This window comes from Rhinatrema bivittatum, chromosome 7 (genome assembly GCF_901001135.1).
Source record: "Rhinatrema bivittatum chromosome 7, aRhiBiv1.1, whole genome shotgun sequence".
Classification (NCBI taxonomy): domain Eukaryota; kingdom Metazoa; phylum Chordata; class Amphibia; order Gymnophiona; family Rhinatrematidae; genus Rhinatrema; species Rhinatrema bivittatum.
The window spans coordinates 76,520,183-76,537,436 of NC_042621.1; the positions used below are offsets into that span (position 1 = coordinate 76,520,183).

General features: G+C 40.0%; 1 protein-coding gene across 4 annotated transcripts in view; it reads right to left on the bottom strand.

Moving 5' to 3' along the window:
- Positions 1–17,254, bottom strand: part of TOX3 (TOX high mobility group box family member 3) — a 286,153-nt gene that overhangs the window by 238,466 nt on the left and 30,433 nt on the right. The window lies entirely within an intron of this gene.

The following is a 17,254-nucleotide window of genomic DNA, read 5'->3' on the forward strand; positions in this document are numbered from 1 at the left end:
AGTACTCTTCTTGCTTCTCACCTAATCACTGACTGAAAATGGAGCAATGATAGATGTATGGCTCTTGACTAAGTGATTTATGGATGCCATACTCTCTGCTCAACCCTGAGCATAATGGTCCTGGCAAAGGGCACCCCAATTTCTTATAATGCTTGTCAATTTCTAATCTGAGTCCTCCAGTGATATACCCCCTCTGCACATTCAAGGAGTTTGTCCACCAACATAAAACTTACATTTAATTTCAGGTGAATTTTTTAAAAGCCTTATGCATGCAAATGTAACATACTATCAAAATATTTTTCACACATATTGTTGCCAAAAACCTTCTGAACAAATAAAAGGCATATGTTATAACAATTTTTCAAAAGCCCATGCCACAGGTAAACTGCTTTTACATGCATAAAGCCCAACATTCAACATGTAAATGCTTTTGAAAATCAGGTCCCTATCAGTTTAATTTGCGATTCCAACCAAAGATAAAAGCCATGCAAACTCTATTCTGAATTTAGAAGGAAAGCTAAACAAGATTGTAGACCTATCAGAAAAATAAATTAAAACACTGTATGCTGAGTTTCCATCAAAAGATATGGGGCCAGCAAAGTCAGAAACCTGCCTTTGCTTACTAACAAAGTGACAGGAATGAAGAGATTCCAACCACCAAAAATAAGTGTAATGTATTTGTTATACCATATAACGTCCAGAATTGGTCTGTAAGGGCCAACCCCCTTTTTTATTTAAACAACTTTTGGAACTTTAAAGTATAATGACTAACATACTCTGTCTTGCTTTTGAAACGGAGCAGGCCATAATACTCTTAGTTTTATTAATTTGTTTAGCTTTATCAGTACAGTAATTGTCTTCACTGGTGATATACATGGAGAAACCAACTTGGGCATAAATATTTTGAATGATATCCAATACCTACTAGTCTCTGGCAATGTGGATCCTCTTTTTGTAAAGCATTTGTTCAAACTTTTTTGGCACCTCTATAAAATCAAAAAGAAGTTGACCTATTCTCAGGAAGTCTTTGTGGTTTTGATTCATCTAGACTCATGACTAGTCTTTCAAGTATCTCACCAAATAAACTCTTTTCAAGACATTTTGCAGAGATGTAATTTGGAACAAGAACCAGCAGCCTGATGGCTAAGTCACAGAAGCCTTTTAGTACCTAACACGCTAATCATCTTGAAGAGCAAACAAACTCATCTAGCTCTTCGGAATCATAAGCAGCTGCGGATTCAAACTGCTGATTTCTGCAGTGGTAAGAATCTGGTGTCAACCTGTTTCTTCATAAACAGACATGATCTCTAAAGTTAGTAGAGCTAACCTTGAAAATAGTCTAAGTCAATAGCCATTCTCGGGGAAGGCTTTTTCTGAAAGGAGCTTAATCTCCAGTTCTGCATAGATTAGAACAGCGGTGGATGCCTTGTGTGCCTCTCAGAAATGAATCCCATTCAGTAGAATTTTCATATCTATATTTCCTCTTACTGAAACAGATGGATTACTGAAATCTATCACTCAGAATTTTTTTTTTTTTTTTTTACTAACTCCTCCTGCTCTACATAGGGAAAGACTATTTCAGGTAAATAACTATTCCGTCAGTATATGCCATTTAGATTCCTATATTTGTGCTGTGGGACATGAAGATTGCATGCTATTTACCTATATATTTATATTTTTCTTTGTTTAGGATTCTTACGGATCTGGGTGAGATTCTGGCAATAATCACTATGCCTCAGCATTTCGAGAGTTAATCATATGCGGCTGTGAAGAGCCTGTAGCTGCTTGAGCTGTTCTCAAGATGGCAGCATTCCAAACACAATGGAAAAAATGATAGTTTTTCTCTCTGAGCATCTCTGTGTATTTAAAATTTACTTTTTCACTAGGTTCAGGCTAGTAGGACTCTAGATTATAAGCTTGCTCTATTTGATTTACACTCTGTTGTTCTATCATCGCGTTTGTGAGCAGAACATTATGTGCTGTCTGACACTGCCGTCTTTAAACAGTCACACAATAATGGCTGCACTCAGACGTATGAGCTGGCACATGGTAATACTCAGAAAATCTCTTAGCCTTAGAAAAACCACATAGTATCTTTTCCCTTTTGTTTTTTTAATCATAGCCTATGTTACCTTAACCAGCTGAAAGCTTGGGTTCTTTTTCTGCCTTTAAACAGATTTAAGGCTTTGAATAATAATTAAAAAAAAAAAAGAAAAAAGGTGTTATTTTCTCTCCTTGTCAACTTTTTTTTTTTTATTGCTCAACCTATTACCACATTCAAAGGTGGCTTTGAGTCTTGACAAGAGGTGATGAGCTTTCAGATTGTCATCTGCACGCTTCACTGCAAGGCTTATCAATTGCAGGCACTTGGGCCTCCACAAACATTTCAGCTTAGAGAGTAAACAGATGATCCTTTAAAAAAAAAAAAAAAAAAAAAGCCTCCTCAAACTACACATTTAGTACTCCCTTAGAGAAAAACAAACCCCATCAGATGGATAAGCGAGCTGCGCTGCTGTCCCGGCTCGTTTCACTGCAGAGTGCAATCCGCAGAAGTTTTGCCGTTTAGTTAAATTTGATTCAAAAATAGTTTAAGAGCTGTATCAACCATGAAATAGCCACAAAAATTCTCTTCATTTAAAAGAACAGATCGGGGCTTGTCCACAACTGTCCATCCTATAGTTGGAGGTAGAGAATGCTGACTATATCTGGTCCCACAACTCAGCCTCCAACTTCTGAATGAGGGGGACCAAATCCGCATGTTCTTGACCGATGGAGCAGAAGGACAAAACACGGCTTAGTAAATAAGAGGTCTGAATTTGTACCTGAGGCAATGAAAGGTGAAGTGATTTGCCCAAGATCAGTGGGAGAACTAGGATATAAACCATGCCTTCCCTTATTCTCAGCCCACCAGTCTAATCATTAGAAGGAAGTATGAATCTCAGCGTCTTTCTGGAATCCAGCCTGCATCTCCATTCTCATGTAGCCAAGGTCTTCCGAAGTGTATTTTAGCAACTCTGCCCGATTAGAAAGCAGAAGCCATTTTCCACCACCTCTACCCTTAGCCGCTCTCATCCAGGCCCTGGTTAAATCGTGTCTGGATTACTGCAAAACCCTGCATGTGGGTTTACCCAGTAAAGTTTTAGGGCATCTGCATATAGTCCAGGGCATGGCTGCAGCTTAAGGGCACATATCAGCCAATACGCTTGTTTATTATAGGATAACGTGTTAAACCCTGATGGATGGTATTGATTTCCAACATTCACAATGCTGTCAAATAATTATTAATTTCTCAGTATCTCATTAATCTCACATTAATGCGGACCATCATTTGTGAGAAATTTAGCATACAGAAATCTCACTGTATATTTATGGTCATAATAGCATGCCTTAGAAAAGATTGCTCTAGTTTTCTGAACTCAAAATTGGGTAAACATAGTTATGCTTGTACAGATTTATTTAATTCACATTATCATTCTCTGATAAAAACCATATGCTATTACAGTACACAGCACTGCCACAAGCTGTCCACTCAATGTGATTTAATAAATCTCTGCCAGAGCTGTATAAATTTGATCCTGTTTAAATTTAATAAGGATCAGAATATGTCAAAGCACATATACTCAAGGGGGAAATAGATAAGTTTGCATAGCTACCGAGTGTCCAACTCATAAGGCGCAACGTTTAAGACCTAGACTATCAACCTTGAATTAAAAGGGAAATGAGATTAATGTATTGAAGCTAGCTACTTCTTAAATAATGATTGAAATTAGTGTGCAGTAAGACATGCTATTCTATGTATTACTGTTGAAGTGTAAGTATATTCAATGTTAGAAGTACAAAAATATTATGTACTGCTGAGGAAAAATAATTGCGGTCCTTAAGAGTTTGTTTTTTTACTTCTCCCTTGATCCAGCTTTAAAGTTATATTCATTTTGGAAGACGTTCATTTGCTAGAAAACAATTACGCCTTCCCCAACCCCTCTAATCACTCATTCCCACCAATACCCCCCTTCTCTCTCCTTTTCCCCTCACAGCCCCTCCAAGCTCCCCATCTCCTTGCTCTTTTGCACGTTGATTCGAGAACCAGTGCAGTGAAAACGCCTCCTTGCAAGAGAGCAGCGCCGGGCGATTTGCAAAACTGGTTCCACAGCAACTCTCATATAACACTTGGCAAAGGTTTGCTCTCCCATTAGGTCCCAGATATTAGTGCACAGAGGCACTTGCTACTTTATGCATGCATAAATAAATAAAATACATACATACATAAATACATAAATAAATAAATATAAAATAAATACAAAGCAGAACCACTGAGCAACAGTGATCCAGCCAGTATTAGGAGCCATTAGGGCTGCTGCTTACTGCCATTCATGCAAAATATTTGGCATGCAAGGCCCTCAAACTTTACCCATGGTGCTGCTGCCTCTAACTCAACTCTGGTGCCCAAATTCTTCAGCCAGGAGTTGACAGACTAGGAGGGAGGAACACCGGGCAGAGATATTAAATCGAGGTTCAAACTGCTCATTTTCCCCCCTTTCCAGGTGTTACTGGGGCCATCTTGTTCCCATGAACTGTTTTTCCTCAAATCATGTTCCCAAGTTTAGGGTTGTCACAAATTTTTTTTTTTTTTTTTTTTTTTTTTTTAATTTAACACAAAGGATCTTTCGGAATTACCTTTAATTCTGCTTAACACAGCCCATGAAAACAAAATCATGCTATGATGATTTACACACTAAGAACCTCAAACACGACTACTTGACTGCTGCCTTTCATTCCTCTTCTTTGTAATCAATTTCAATGTAATATTCCTTTTGTGTTCTTTTAAAATTAATTGTCCTTCAAATGTCTATGTCAATGTAATAGCCATTTCTGCAAATCTCTGCTTTGAGCTTTATGCTAACATTCTCTCTTATACATGCATATCTGCAAACGTGACATTTGCACTACATTTTCACAAAAGCTGATTAAGTCCAGCCCACCTTGTGGAAGCATGTCATTAATTTTATTATCTGCTATGGCTGTATCATTTGAAAATGTCATATGCATTTGATTAAACATCAATCAGTTGTGTTTGCAACTAAAATCATTAACTATTATCAGACTAGTGATTTTTAATGGCATATTTATAACAAATTTAGTTAAGAGTAGGATTCTTACTGCCTGACAAAAAACTGTCAATTTACTGACTAGCAACCCATTCCCCTAATGAAACAGCTGCACCCAAAAGTCTGGATTTCAAATGTTGCCAGAATAACCAGTCCTTGGTGCTTAGGGTTGAATTTGCTCATACAAGACAATCCCTCACTTGTGTGCTTCACTTATTTTAAAATGCTTGGTGGCAAAATATGACATGCAACTTAACTTCAATGCTATTTGTTTCATATTTGCTAACTTTGAACCAATTCAGCAAGCTAAATATCAAGTTCTGATCTATTTACATGCCCTCCCAAATACTGGAGATAACCTTTCTGAAACCAGTTGAATGGCACTGGTGAGAAGAACCCTAAACTGGAATAGGTTCATACTGTTCTAAAAGAGATATCTCCCCATCACTTGAAAAAGCAAACTGCCATGCATCGGTGGGGACTGAGGCTGATGCTTCTTTGCCTTCCCTCAATGCTCATAACGGTCCATCCCCTGTGCCAAGGCCGACGAACCTGGCGATGGCCGGTTTCCGGCGTCCCTTTCAGCTGATGACCTCGACAGAACGGAAGGCCTCACCAACATTGAAGGCTCAGTGTCCATCGGTGCGGCTCTGAGGTCTCTCTATGCCAATGCCTCTGATGCTGATACTAACAGAGAACCGGGAAGACCCTGCGTCAACCGCACAAGGCAGCGAAAAAGAAAATTAAAAAAAAAAAAAACTAAAGTTAAAACAGTAGGCCAAAATGTTGGCAAAGTGAGGCTGTCACCTGACCACAAAATGACAGGGTCCATGGAAATGGAGAGACTGAAGGGGGACGCCATGTGGATGTGTGGTTATAATGCATACTGGAGCACACTCAATGAGGCTCAGTCAAAGTTCTAGAAACTTTGACATACGTTTTCCGTGTCGGGCCCCATCCAGCGATAATCACCCGTGTGTGCGAGTACTGCCAGCCTGCTGGTCCTCTGAGAACTAAATTTAACCAGCTGCCTGCACCACACGGACCTCCATTATGATGGGTTCATATGCAGCTCTGCCCCCTCCTCACTCCCTCACACTTTTTTAAATTTTGGGAGAGAGACAGATGGGGTTTTCAGTGCTTGCCCCTAGCTCTTCCTTTGACTATTAGTCCTCTGCGTGTCTGCACTGCCTGCTCTATGGAAACTGCAGTGCTGTACAACATTTTTGTTAATGTAGGTGTGCCTTGGGCTTGGAAACGTGGGGGGAAACATTGCTCCTTACGATTCCACGCAATTTTCAATGCAATAAAAAATTTGATTTTCTATTTCTCATCTCACGTTTGTGTATTTATTCAGCATGTACTTTAATGTAGCATCAATACTTAACTATGTCATTAAATGAAGTGTGACTTTTGAAACATCAACCTTCGCAGGAAGTCTATTAAACTAAAAGAACACACTATCAATTAAATATTATTGCCTTGCAGCTAACATTCAGGGTTTGTTACAATCTTTACAAATTTAAGGAACTGTTCATGTCTTTTTCTAATACTTATTGGTATTTTTCTCTTTTTTACAAAAGACTTGTCATTTTTATAGCATATGTAAATGTTTATCACAGCTGGATATGACCAGTAGGATATCACAGAGGACATTAAGATGTCATATGTTATTATAAATCTCGGGAACTTTGCATGTAATATTAAAAACACAACATTCAGAATGGTGGCATTTGAGAAAACAAACTTCATATGAGGTGGAATTTAATAACTGCCTGAATCCTGCAGGGCCTGCGAATTGTCATAAGCCATTTCTCTGATGAGTATCCCTGATAAGAAAGGAGTTATATACTGCCTGAGAGAGAAGAGTATGCACTGTATATATTGAAAGCTCTGGCCAGAGAAGCTCCTTTGGTTTATAGTACACCAGCCGTTAGATTCGATTTGCTCACTTTTTCCATTAAATGTCGGAGACACGTTTATTTTATACATGCAATGTGACTGCAAAATTCTTTAACAAAATTAAAAAAAAAAAAAAAATACACCCAACTTTTCAACTTTAAGGAAATGGAAGAGAAAGGAAGTGAATGCTCACTACTTCCATTCTTGCCATGAGGGAGTCGACAGAGTTTTCCTTCTGTTCTGTTAATATTGAGGTGAAACTCATCTCCCTTTTCTGCAATAACATTGCCCTTCAATGATGCCACTTCTAGTTTAGCTCCAGTGCCCTAATGGCAGGAAGCTCTGACCAGCAGCCAACTCAGCTAGAAGACGGATCTTAAAAACAGATTTTTTTTTTTTTTTTAAACAACTGCGGTTGGCACCTAGATATTACAGACTTGCAAATTATACAGAATATTGTCTGTTTTCCTTCCTACCAACAGCTCTTCTCTTTCAAAAAACACAGACAACCAGTCTTCTTTGCTCAGTAGCAGTCGCATCACAACAGAGTAACGCTCAACTCTAGAGGAGCATAAGAAATGAAGTTATCCGATTCAGCAGCCCAGAACTTTTTACAGGCTTATTTAAATAAAATATCCTAATTAAAGGACATTTATTGACAGCTAAAGATCAGGCAGCAAAGCGGAGTACCTAAGGCAAATATGATCAAGGTAAAACTGAGCAGGTAGTTTCCAAATTGGAAATGTCCTTAGCACTACGAAGCTACAGTTCCAAGACAACCTCATTTTTCTGAAGGAAAGCTCTAGTTAACCGGCGCCAATAATGACCACTCTGCTAATCAGCACGTAACATTCCTATCCCATTCATTCACCCATTGGTTTTCACTCTGAGCACAATACATTTCCATTTCGCATGCTGTATTCCATGGATATTCTGTTTTTCATTTTTTTACCTAAGAACATAAGATGTGCCTTGTTAAGTCAGACCAAGCTCCATCGAGCCTAGCTTTCTATAACATGGCACAAGGAGCTGGTAGATCCCGGGCTGCGCATCCCAGCGATGAGCAAAAGGCTTTCCCAAGTCTACCAGGCTATAGACATTTCTTCCACGAAGTTATCCAAACCTTTTTTTAAACGTCTCTGTGCTAACAGACTAGGCCAGGGCCTCTGGCAATAAATTCCACAGTTTGTTTTTGTGCTGAATGAAAAAAAAAATAACTTTGTGATTTCTTTTAAATCTTCTGGCCAGGGTTGTCATTAGCCCCCAGGCACACAGAGCCCTTGCCCAAAGTTCAGTGTCCCAAGTCTCAGCCATGGCCTCTGCCAAGCTTTTTTGTTTTTTCCTCTCTCTCAAATTCCCCACCATTTGGGCCCAACTGGGTCTCTACACCATGCCGACTGAAAGAAGGCGGCTGCCGTGACTGCAGGGTGCACGCAGCAGAAAGCTGCTGCTACTGCCTGCACATTCTGGGGAGAGAGAGAGAGTGTATGTGTGTGCATGTGTGTGACAGCGTTCAAAGAGAGAACATATGTGTGTGTGTGTGAGAGAGAGCATTTATGGGTATGACAGTCACTGAGTGAGCACAAGGAGCATGCTCCCGCTGCCTGCACGTTCTGGAGAGAGGGAGAATATATGTGTATATGAGCATGTGAAAGAGAATGTGCAAGAAATGCATCTTCCAGGGTGAGTGTAAGTGTGTGTATCCAAAGTGGAGGCTGTTGCCTGCACATTCGGGGGGAGGAAGAGAGCATGCATGTGTGTGTCAGCATGTGCGAGTGGATAAAGTTTGTGTGCCGCTTCCCCATTCACCAAACACTAAAACAAAAATCTCAGGGTGAATGGAAATCTAAAGTTCCCAGGCATGGAGAGTGGGATATTTTGTTTTAATTATTGTATATTATTTGATGTGTCAACTATTTTGAAATATTTATTGTTGCTTGGGAAATTTATTTTTTTTATATGAGTTTTTAATTATTGGATATTCTTTGTCAGTTTTTTTTTTATTCTTTAAGAGCATGGCTTTAGCATGATGATGTTTTATATTTCTTAATATTGTTTGATGTTTAATATGGAATGTGATATTTCTTCTTTTCCCATTGTTGCACTGCATACAGTTTGGTACTGTGGTTTCCAGTTCAGTTTCTGTTTCTACATTATGGTGTCTATTTTCTATCCGGTGAGGATCTGTGAGTTCTGCATGTGTCACCAAGGTGAGGTAGTCCGTTAACACGTACTTTCTGTGCAGGGATCTACAGCAGCTCAGTTTGTACTGTTTTCATAATAAGCGATGTACTGGTGTTTTAGATCCTGATATAGGGCTGTTACTATTTGAGTGCTGCCAGTTAGTGCTGTTTTGGTATGAGAGGTTAACTATACTGTAACTGTAATTCACTTTTTCAGAGGACTCACGGTCAGTTTGCTTTCAGCACTAAAGTTATTAATTGCCTACAACACTATAACCCAAAGTCTGTGTGCTATTCTCTGCTGTAACAGGGACTCTCAGCCAGCAGTGAGAGTACTTTAAGAAGGGATGAGTGAAAAGTGTGGATGACTGATGCACTCTATTTCCATAACATTGGTAAAAATGAGCAATGCACACAATACATGCATTCCATTAATTGTACGCACATGTGTATCTGTGCAGATTATGTGTTTCATCAGTGTATTATTTACCATTGATGGCCCTAGAGAATTGTTCATTGCCATTGTCCTTGGGATGCTAGAATAAAAGGAACAGGAAAGAGAAAGGAGATAGATTCAGAGGCACTGGTGGCAAATTTATGCAAATGAGGGAAGGGTTGAGTTCTCTCTACCCTGGTCCTCAAATTTCCAGTCCTAGTGTGTGGGAAAAAATGACAACCCTTGGGGAGGGAAAGAAGTGGAACGAGGTGGGGGGGGGGGGGGGGGAGGAGGGAAGGACCTATGGCTATGGGCCCATGCCCCAGATCTTTGAAGTATCCAGCAATGCCCCTGCGGCTGGTTAATTTTAGAGACTGCCCCCTTGTTTTGTTTTGGTATTTTTAGAAGGGATAAACAAACATCCTTTGTTTACCCATTCCACCCCACTCATGATTTTATGAACTTCTATCATATCCCCTTAGTTGTCTCTTTTCCAAGCTGAAGACCACTAACCTGTTCAGCCTTTCTTCATAAGGCAGTCTTTCTATTCCCTTTATCATTTTCATTTCCCTTCTCTGTACCATTTCTAGTTCCATGTTTTTCCTGAGATGGGGAAACCAGAACTGCATGCAATACTCAAGTTGTAGTTGCACCATAGATCAATACAGAGGCATTATAATATTCTGATTTACTCTCTATTCCTCTCCAAATAATTGGTATACTCCAATTTGGAGTTTGCATTTCTCAATTCAGATGTTGCTTGAAGTACCAGCTAGCACTGTGCATTGGTCTAATAAGAGCAGAGCAAAATGTTTTAAGATATGAGATCCAATATTACGGAATATTTTACTTTTAGAGATATGTATGGAACAGGAGTATTTCAGTTTTTGTAAGAAAGTAACAGCTTTTTTATTTGCACATGCTTTTGCAGAATGATTTAGATGTTTTAATTTTGATTTTATTTTTGTTGTTTTTATTATGTATTATTGTATGCTGTTTGATTTTATTATGTATATTTGTAATCTGCAATGAATTTTGTTAGAATTGCGGAATACAAGATAAATTAAATAAATTGCTAGCTTTGAGAACAAGCACAGATTCCCACAGGCCTGGAGACAAACTAGTCTGTTATGAGCCTTGCTTAAAACAGTATAACTATTATTAGAGATGTGAATCGGAAGCAGAATCGGATCAGATATCAGTTCCGATTCACATCTCTAACTATTACAGCTTCACACTTGCACAACAGTAGACTATCTTCCCTTCAGAACACTGTATTCTCTTTACTTACAGTTCAGTACTGCTTCTCTCAGTATTCACCGTTAAGCTTCATCTCAGCTGCGTTTTGGACTGTATTACATTACAGGAGCTGCCTTCCTCCTGGAGACCTGGGTTTGGTCTGGTTATGCCCACCTGAGCTCCACCTGCTCTGCAGGATCCTGCCAATAGAGCATACTATCCCTTAAGGAATTTAAGGTGGGCCAGGCGTCTAGCCTGGTCCTGCACAGGTAGAGTAACATTAGGGGCACTGCTTCACACTAACATTCTATTTGCTTTTTGGACCACCCTGCACACTGAGCTAAAAATTTCAAAGCAGGGCTTTTTTTCTGGGGATACTGCCAGTACTGTGTTCTGACATATTTCCTTCCCCTGCTTGTTTGCCCTGTGGGCCCTCAAAAAAAAAAAAATCATCCTTCATGTGAGTAGCAGCACTTTCTTCCAGAAAGATAGCACTATTTCAAAGTATTGTTAGCATTATTTTTGCCTATGTGCATCATTTTCCACTTGTTCACATTAAATATCATCTGCCTAGATTACTAATCTTGCAAGTTCCTTCTGCAATTCCTCACAATTCACTACCGCTTTAACAACTTTAAATAATTTTGTGTCATCTGCAAATGGTTTCATTTCTTGCTTTTTTTTTCCAGTTCATGTATATGTTAAGCAGCACCAGTCCCATTACAGATCCATGAGACATGCCACTATTCACCTCTCCCCATTGGGTCCAACTCCCTGTTTCCTATTATTTAACCAGTTAACAACCCGCAATAGACTAACTACCACCTTTGTTCCTGTAAGTTCTATCCTGAGGAATCACTCATGAGGGATTCTGTCAAATACTTCTGAAAATCCGGATACACTATATCAACTAGCTCAGCCTTCTCTACATGGTTATTTACAACTTTAAAAACATTTAACTGATTAGTGAAGTATGACTTCCCTTTGCTAAATCTCTTAGTTCTTTCCCATTAAATCATGTTTATACTGATGCCCAGTAATTCTGTTCTTAAGAATACCTTCTACTATATTACCTGATACTAACATCAGACTTGCTGGCCTAAAGTTTCCCTAGGACCCCTGTTTACACCCATCATCCTTCAGGCACAGTGGTACTATACTAAATTCCAAATCAAACAAAATGATTGCAAAATTGTTGAAAGGAATAGAACTTAGTTTTTTTGAAGGCATATCAATGTCAGTTGGAGTGCATTTTTTAAAGACATTCACCTGGGTATACAGCAATTTATCTGGCCTTCCCTACCCAGTTCGAAAACCCTTCCATGGCAGAGTTAAGAGAGGCATTCCCATGGGCAGAGGAATAAAGCAGCATGAATGCATTTCATTTTCAAAATGTATGTGCGTCCCGCATTCAGCCACCAAAACAAAAAGCAGTTGCAAAATATGAGGTCACTTTTAGGATGCACAGTTTATGGCCATCACATTTTCAAAAGGAAACAATTCGGGCTGTTACCCGTTGAAAATAGACTAAACTGTACATGGACAAAAGTGCACCCAGACATTGCAAATAATGCAGGCCATTCAAGACTGCCCTCTTTATGTATATTCTGAAAGAGACAGAGCTACATTTGACAAATAATTTACAGGAAAGATGTGTTTCCGGACTTCATGGGCAGTCTCTACTGCACTCCCACCTCCCCACCCCCAAGGACGTGTAGACACCGCCAGTAAAGGGGCATCCGTATCCTGCATTCCCACCACCTCCCTTTTTCCAAGGACCGGTTCTCGGACTTGCCTGACCTTTTCTTTCCCACATCCCAGGCCATCCGCAGGGAAAGGAAAAGGGGGGAGGAAGGGACTGCAATGTCCCATGATGTCCAGAAACATGGCAGCTCTTTCCTCCCCTTGCAGTTGCCCACATGGTTAGAGACCACTTCTCACTTAGGTCACTCACTGGCCAGCTGTGAAAGAGCAGGGAGCAGTGCAGGTAGATAGATTATAGGGTAAAAAAGAGCACATGCTCCCCTCCCATTCTGCTCCCATTTACCCAAACCTCTACTTATGGACCTGAGAGAGGCTCATCTGGATAGAAGGTGTTTGCTAAAAAAAAAAAAAAAATTAAATAAAAATAAATGGTCTTCCTTATAGATAAGCATAGGAGCAGGCTGTGTGTACTGTTCGTGGGGGTCACTTTATCACATAAATGCAACGTGCTGGCACTGTTTTCTGTAGCAGTGGGAATCCCTGCTTCTGAAGGATAGAGCGAAAGGGACCAGAAAGGCCAACATGTGATGTTATTTAGAGCTTTTTTATACCGACTTTCTTGATACGAATCAAATCAACTCTGTTTACAGAGAACAAAGATCTTAGCAATAATAATAGTAATAACAACAACAATTAACAGAGATTAGAAGAAGTATAAAGTTACAATAAAACAAGGGGATACAACTGGGAGTTGGAAAAGAAGAGGGGGATAATATAATACAAGGTACTAAACGCTGATAAGTATATGTTGGGCGGCTTGGGTAGCCTACCTCTATATGTACCTACTACATGCTACTGAGACCGGACTGGCCCAGGCCTGAGTTAAGAATGCCTTGTTCTTCGAAGTGGGCCAAGGCGGCTTCTTGGGGAGCTTGAACTGGGTTTGCTATTATTGTCGGCAGCCCTAGGATAAAGCTATGGAAGCGGCTTTTTCTGGCCCGGATGCACTGTTCCATTTATGATGCCGGCATGCACAGACGTGCAGGGCTCCTCACGCAACCTCATGCGCCAATTATTAGGCCACATAGACCTAGGGCAGCATGGACAGGCGAGCAGGAGGAACATCGGGAACAGCATCTGGCACCTCCTCATCTATGCTGAGCCAAGCAAGCAGCTTTCAACTCTTGGGCCAGCATTTCCTGTAGGCTGATTTCACAATGCACGAGAGCAGGAAGTGCCATAAAATGTTCAACATGCTCACAGGACCAACAAAGACAGGAAGGAGCGGCAGCAACAAAGGCTCTGCCACTAAGCAAGAAAGACCAGGGGAGCAGGTGCTGGGGGGGAGGGGGGGAATGGGGAGGTTTGAGGCAGGGAAGAGGATGCTGGAGGAGAGAGAGAAAGAAGGTGGCGGATGCTGGGGATGGGAAACATTGCCCCAGACTGGTAACTTGCAAAAATTATGTGCCCAGCACTAGGGCATACCCACACATGTCCTCAACAAAAATGAGAGGGAATATTGCCCAGACAGTATTGCCCCCCTCAGCAGAGTTGGGAGGGGGGGGGGGGGGAAGGCAGGAATATCTGCCGAAGGGTAGGGGATGGGATATTCACAACTGCCCCTGTTACTAAGTGCTATAATCTTCAGAAGAAAGATAACAGAAAAAAAAAAAAAAAAAGAGAGTGTCACCTGCTGTAATACAGAGTAAACAATATAAAGATCCTTATCCAAGAAGTGACCCAGCAAGTTTGCCTTCTGGAAGTAAGACATATGTTTTTCACCATACTGTTATATATACACAATTAGATGAAAAAAACTAGCTTGTACCAGTCTTTTCTGCAAGTAACAAGAACTGGTGTAGTCTACAACTGGAACTAAGATATCTATGAAAATAGCTTGTAAAAGAAAGAGTAGTAGAAGGAAAAATAAACAAACATTCCTTTTTAAGAATATATAATTTTATACTAACATTCTTTTCTTTACAAAATGATGCTGTGAAAATCATTTTATGCTGTCTCATTATAGGCTTGCACTGTTCTACCTGAGCAAGTACTTAAACCAACAGTAATATATTTTCCTAGAGTATATTAAGTCAACCTAAGTCTTCAGAGTTCATTTCTATCTGAAGGCACAGAACTGAAGTCAAGTCATCACTGTTTAACCAAATTCAATAGTCCTTTGCAACCCAGTTTTTTTTTAAAATAGAAAATATTTTAAAATACTGAACCAGGGATAAAGAATTTTTAACTAGCTAATCTTAACCACCGATGCATGTACTTGATGGAACAGATTCATTTTATTCAGGAATGTGCAGACCACAAAGAGACATTTTATGTAATGGAAAAGGATAAATCTACAAGTCTCTTGAGCTTGCCAAATTCATTTTTCCCCCCCGAAGCATGAAATCTCTACCCAAGAGAATAAATGCCTTAATGAAAATTGTTAACTGGGCCCTAAACGCGGATCGTAAAAATCAGATAGTCTGCTTGTAGCGGACCAGTGTCAAGAAATATGATGGGTGTGGAAGTGGGAAGATTACAAATTAAAGACTCTAAAAACATCCATCTTTTAACACAGTTTCATAGGCTGAATTAAAGAGAAGGAAAGAAAGATTATTTTCTCAATTTCTCATTCCTAGTTTGACTGATGAAGTAGATATTAGCAACTGCTGCACTGCTCCCACTGAGCCTTGGTATCTAGGCCTATATAAGGTGGAAGCTGTCTTCAGAGGCATTGACTCAACACAGAAGAAAATCCCCAGAGCACGTTTTCTGAATAATTAAGTATAGTTCAACTAAAAACACACACTTACATGGTGAGTAATGGCTAGGCTCATTTACATGAAGCCTAAATTAGTGCTTCAGGCTGTTTCTGCCAGACAAAAAAGTTATAGTGCACTATGGCACGTGGAACAAGCTCAGAAGAACATTGAGACAATCACATCAATAGATGATAAAACAATGCCATGCTTTATTCTAAAAAAAAAAAAAAAAGTTTATATTAGCATGATTTAGTAACACAGAACCTATATCCACCTCAAATATTTTATAAAGCTGACAGATTAAATTTGATTAAAGTTATGAACTGTTCATTTTGTATCTACTTCACAGAAAACAAAATTAGATATAACATTATGTTTGAAATATGCAGCTTCCTACTACAATACCAGAGATAGATAGCTCATCCAAATACTTTTAAAATGAAAATACACCGTCTCCAGTTAAAAAAACAAAACAATGGAGAACAAAACTTAAGTTCACCGTTCATTCAAAAAACTTGAAACCATACAACAGCCATAATTGTGTTCAACCTTACTTCCTATCAACTAAAGTGGAAGTAGAAGCAAAATCGGGAAAATTTACAAAAAATGATTGAAGCTTATTACTTACCAAATCTTACTTATATTTCCCTAATTCCTTGGGAATAATTCTAGTATCAGGGGCATTCAGTAAATACTAGGGATGGGAAGAAGAAAAGAGTTTGTTTTGTTTTTCATTTTGTTTTTGGGTTTTGATTTTCCACAAATTTAGTTGTGAAAAGTTTATTTAAGAAAAAAAAAAAAAAACACACCACATTTAAACTAAAAAAAAGGGCTTCCCAAGCCCTCCATTCAAAAAAAAAAACGCTAGGCCCAGGGTCCTCCCCGGTCCCCACTTATGCAAGGCCCAGACTTTAAGGCCTGGGCCCTGGCCCGACACCGCAACCCAATCCAGAGACCAGATCCTAACACCCGGCCTAGACGCATAGACTGGGTCCCAATGCCAGTGCCTCAACCCGGACCCAGGCCCAAGCCTCGGTGCACAGGCCTCTGAGTGCTCCTCTTCTTTATTCGGCTCTTGAAGCCAACTGACACCATCCTCTGGGGTCACGCTGGAGCTAATTAGCTCCAGCACATTCACCCCAGCAGATGGCACCATGGAAATGCCTCCAGATCAGGTCCCTGCCATGAAGTCTAGACCAGGTCTCCAGACTGGGTCCTGCGTCAGAATCAGTCCTGGGCCCAGACCCCGGACTAGACCAAAGTCCAAGCATCAGGAACAGACCTCTGGGTCAGACCTAGCGTCAGGCCTGGGCCGCTGTGCTGGGTCCAAGGAGCAGGTAGTTTTTTTTTGTTTTGTATATTTTTGGGGCCTCAGCCAGGACCCCGGCATCACACTCAGGCCTGGGCCGCTGTTCACGCGTCGGGCCGCAGCCTATGTGTAGGTGAGGCCTAGGCTTAGGCCCAGACCCCAGCATCATGCTTTTTAGGCGAGGCCCTGGCTTCAGGACAGGGCCTTGCCTCGACAGAGCGATATGTTTTTAAAACGAAATGTGAAACCCCAATTAAATTTTACCAGATATTCAATCATTTTGCTTTTTCCCAAATGTGCATCCACATTAAATACTACAGTACAGTGTGTTAACTGGTCATTCAATATACTTTATCCTATGCATTTGAGAAAAATCATTTGATACAGTAAAGAACTGGATCCAAAGATGACAGATGGTAGCATGAAACAGCTACTGTACAATCTTAACCTCAGAATAAGTCTGCAGTTGCTGCAACTAATTTACACTCAATCACTGACACTGGGTTGGCTTTAGATATTAAAGTCTTAATGAAGCAAATTTAAAAATCTTTTTAATCTTTACAGCCACTGCCATAACTGTTTGCAAGAACTTAAGATTTTAAATTTCCAAAATC